We start from the raw sequence: 4,649 nt of genomic DNA, 5'->3' as shown, positions 1-4,649 counted from the left end.
ATGGAATCACATAGGTCCTTGACGTCGGAAGATGTTGTAAGAGCCAGGCAGAGTGAGGCAACAATGGAAGAAGAGGCAGAGGAGATGTGTTTGAAGCATAAGAACCCACCATTTTGGCTCTGGAGACAGAGGAAGGGAGTCAGGATCCAGGGAACCAGGCAGCCTTCAGAAGCTGGTGATGGTTCCCATCTAACAGTCATAAAAAAAGGGGTCTCATTCCTACAACCGCCAGGAACTGAATTCTGCTAACCGTTTAACTGCTGGAATGAGCAGGAAACAGATTCTTCCCTGGAGCCTCAGGAATGGATCACAGCCCTGCCAACATCTTGATTTCAGACTCGGACATTCTAAGCCAGAGAACCAGCCTAACCCATTGCACTTCTGACTTACCGAACTGTGAGATAACACATGTATATGTTTTAGGTTTGTGGTAATTTATTACAGCAGTGATAGAAAACTAATACAATCATTTTCATGTGGACCTGCTAGGTAAGTTTCTGAACTGGAACTATCGAGTCAAACAGTGTGTGCAATGATATTTTTGATAGATTTTTCAAAATTTCCCACAGAAAAGGTTAGAGCAAGTCACCTTCCCATCATCAATGAGAGTCCAGATTTTTCCGTTGTTATCAAACATTTGGATCTTTGTCAGATATGTAGAAAACAGTCTCTCGGTTTTGTTTTAATTTCTATTTTATTATGAATAAAGTTTTCCACCTTCCACTTTTTTTTTTTTTGGTGAGGAAGACTGGCCCTGAGCTAACATCTGTTGCCAAGCCTCCTCTTTTTGTTTGAGGAAGACTGTCCCTGAGCTAAGACCTATGCCAATCTTCCTCCATTTTATACGTGGGACACCACCAAAGGAAGGCTTGATGAGCAGTGAGTAGGTCCGTGCCCAGGATGCGAACCCGCTAACCCCAGGCTGCCCAAGTGGAGCGTGCGAACTTAACCTCTATGCCACCAGGCCAGCCCCCGCATCTTTGACATTTTTTAGAACCACTTTTATTTTCATATCTATGATCTTTTAGTGCATGTCTTTTGCCTATTTTCCAATTGGATTGGCAGGTATATCTTGTTGATTTATGAAATTTTTTATATATTATACAAATGTGTTCTTTGTCTATAAGGTGCATTTTTTCCCTGATTTGACTTTTTCCTTTGGAGTCTGTTCATGGTGATATTTTAACTTTAGTTTTTATAGAGCCAAATGTGTTTGTCTTTTATTCAATGGCTTCCAGATCTCATGTCATGCTTAAAAAGGTCCTTCCTAGGTAAAGGTCTTAAACAGAACATTCACTGATGTGTTTTTAGTACCTTTGGTTTCATTTTTGACACTAAATTTGATTTTCCCGTATATTGAATGATCTGTTTTTTCTATGAATGTGAAATGCCATTTTAATCAAGTTTTAAATTCCCATTTATATTTTACATATTTCTTGTCTTAGTCTGTTTCTTTCATGATTCTGCCTACTCATTCCCTAACACTACACTCTAGATTATGGAAGCTTTGAAAGACGTTTTAAAATCTGGTAGTATTATCTGCCACATTGTTCTTCCTTTGTTGCCTTTTTTTCATAACATGTAGTGTTGCCTTGCTAATTAAAAAAATCCAGCTAGTGAGTTTGCTAGGGTGCTAATAAATTTATAGATTAGCTTGGGAGAATATTCATGTTCATGAGATTAAGGCTTCTTATTCGAGAACAAGGGGTAAAATTTTATTTGTTCAACTTTTCATTTAAGTTCAATAATGCTTTAGTGTCCTAAATATGGATTTTCATATTTAATCTTAAGCTTATTTCTAAATAGTCCATCTTTTCATTGTCGTTATAAACAGGGTCTTCCATCATATCTTCTAACTGGTTGTTGCTTGTGAGTATAATATTGTATTTATGTCTGTACATATGTAATAGATAAATATTTGTTTTTCTGTATATTAACTTTATTCTTGGCCATTTACTAAATTCTCTTACTGTTTTCCTATTGATTCCCTTTGTTTTGTTTTTTAAGTGTAAAATTATAAAATCTGAAAATAATGATAATTTTACCTCCTCCTTTCAAACGTTTAAATGGATAGCATTGTTTCTTGTCTGGGCGTGTTCAAGAAGGTTAAATGACAGCTGTAATAAGGCCCTGTGTGTTAGAGTCCTACTCAGCCACAGGTCCCGCCCCGAGAGCTCCCTCTCCCCTTGAACACCATCATCTAGACCATTCGCTGTGCCCTTCATAGCTGATCCCACAGCCAGGTCTTCTCTCCAGGCCTGGTCTCAGTGGGCCTAGACTTTTTCCTTTTATCTTTTGTCAGAGTTTCAGGCTCCATCCTGACATCAAGACATAATTTACGACAATTTAATGATTCTCAAACATGGTTATGCACCAGAATCACTCAAGGAGCTCTCTGGTGGCAGATTAGTAAGCTTCAAATGGTATCTACTGAACCAGAAATTTGGGAGTAGAGTGTTTCCAAAAGACCCTTAGGTGATTCTAATACTACTACAAAAACCTCATCAGTCCAAGGGCCCCGGGAGACACGGGCAATGTCTGGAGATATTTTCAGTTGTACAGGCTTCTAGTGTGTAGAGGCCACGGGTGTTCTTAAACATTCTGCAAAGCAGAGGACAGCTCCCCACAACAAAGAATTTTCTGACCCAAAATGTTAATAGTTCTGAGGTTGAGAACCCTGGCCCAAGACTTGCACCTGGGAACCATGAAAAGCCTCATCCTTACTGACCACTGCAAGTAACATGTCGTCTAATGATTTTAATAGCAGGGAGTTTATCAAGATACAAAACAATACGCCAAAACCATACGGTCTGGTCCCTATTATGAACTAAGAATAGGTGGATTTTCTCTGAAATTGTAAGAGCAAGAACATTTACTGCAGCAGTCATAGTGTCTGTCAAGTCATAGTCATGATTTTTTTCTCTCTAACCACAGAACTTCAATTCAGGATGAGGGTAGTAATGTGCCTCCTTTGAAGCTGGAGGTGCCCATGTGAAACAGAGCTGGCAAAAGAGATCTAAGTGGAATCCCCTCGTGGTGCTTCTTTGACATCTCTTTAAAAAGCAGACACATTAAGTTGGCACGTGCCTTCTGCCTTTTGTCTCTCCAACTTCCTGCCTGGGACATTGATGTAATGCTCTGGATGAGGCACTCATATTGTGACTATGAGGTGACAAGCATGTGTTAAAGGCATCTGAAAGAAGATTCCTGAGTACACTCAGACTTGCCATATCAGTCTAGCTCTGAGTTGCCTTCAAACGAGAAAAGCAAATGCTCCAATTTGTTTAAATTACCATTTTTTAGCTAAATACCATTTCTTCTATGTGGTTATTTTCAAAATGAAAATATATATAGTCAACAGGGTTACTTAAACATTATTTTGAAGACATTATAAAATGTTAAAAATGTCACATATAATAAAAAAATTTTGATCATAACAGATGACACTACATTTTTTTGCAGGAAGGGAATTGTCTTTGTAAGAAAAATAGCATAAACCACATGGGGCTTGAAAGTGTGATTTTTAGGACTTGAGTTAGTAAGAGACAAAGATTTAAAGATATTGCTAAACCCCTCTGCATAAGAAATTAACTTAGAATTATGGAAAATGGTGAGTGTGTAGCAGGGAGCGGCATCAGGTTAAAGTAGTAAACGAGTCGGGACAAATGACTGAAATATCTTAAGACCAGGAATAAGCAATATTTAATTTTAAGATGTTTGCATTACCTTGATGGAGCACTCTCTCTGACACCAAAATCTCCTGTAAAGTCTACTGTATACTTTGTATGTGCATTTCTATTATTATTTTAGTGAAATTCAAGAAAAAGAGGCCAAATTCCATAGCTGAGTTGGCAAGGAGAAGAGAATGTGAGCAGTCATTGGATGGGAGTTGAAAGTCCCATCGATAATCCAGCAGAAATCAGAAATTATGTATCTCTCTCTCTAGAGAGAAATATATATATATACAAATAATTTTTTTTCCTATTGGTTCTGTTTCTCAGGAGAACCTTGACTATTATAAATTTGGAGCTCACCATGAGAGTAGGAAGTCTGAAAAAAGTAATCTCCCTCTCTTGAATTATTTCAGATGACCTACACACAGCGGTTAAACTGTCAATGAAAGAGAAGAAAAGAAAATCAGTGCCCACTCAGAGGGAAACAGCCATGGGAACTTTGACTTCTGGACTGAGCTGAAGATTGTGTAAAATGTGGAACACAAAGTTAGGATACAAAATGTATTAAAAATAGATGTTATGAATCAGCAATAAAGTTTACCCAAGGCATTCATTTCTTTAATGGTTGCTCAGAAAACACATCTTTTAAAATAATGGCTGTAAAATTGTTGTCCAAGTCTACCATAAAGAAAAGATACAGTTTTGAACATTCATCCTTAAATAAGGAACAGCCAGCCACCACCATGTGGAACCTGAAGGAAAACAAGTGTATGACTCAAGGGTTTTTCTATGGCTGTAGCAAAATCATAATACTTGTCACAGTATCCAAATTTGAATAAATACACCTAATGGGAGACCTCTTATGTGCTGAAACTTAAAAAATTATATTATGCGATCACAGTGAATGTCACAACTGATATAAACAGAGCATAATTAAATAGATAAATCTATTTTAGAAAATTAAGCAGTATATCC

General features: G+C 37.4%; 1 long non-coding RNA gene across 1 annotated transcript; it reads left to right on the top strand.

Moving 5' to 3' along the window:
* The first annotated feature begins 309 nt into the window (after positions 1-309).
* LOC111771885 (uncharacterized) lies at positions 310-4,285 on the top strand. The gene is made up of 3 exons (XR_002805779.2): positions 310-489; positions 1,835-1,869; positions 4,088-4,285. It is a non-coding gene; the product is annotated as an uncharacterized lncRNA (long non-coding RNA).
* The last annotated feature ends 364 nt before the right edge of the window (positions 4,286-4,649 follow it).

The sequence above is a fragment of the Equus caballus genome, chromosome 26, assembly GCF_041296265.1.
Source record: "Equus caballus isolate H_3958 breed thoroughbred chromosome 26, TB-T2T, whole genome shotgun sequence".
Classification (NCBI taxonomy): domain Eukaryota; kingdom Metazoa; phylum Chordata; class Mammalia; order Perissodactyla; family Equidae; genus Equus; species Equus caballus.
Note: the sequence above shows the minus strand (reverse complement) of the source record. Positions and strands in the feature narration are given on the sequence as shown.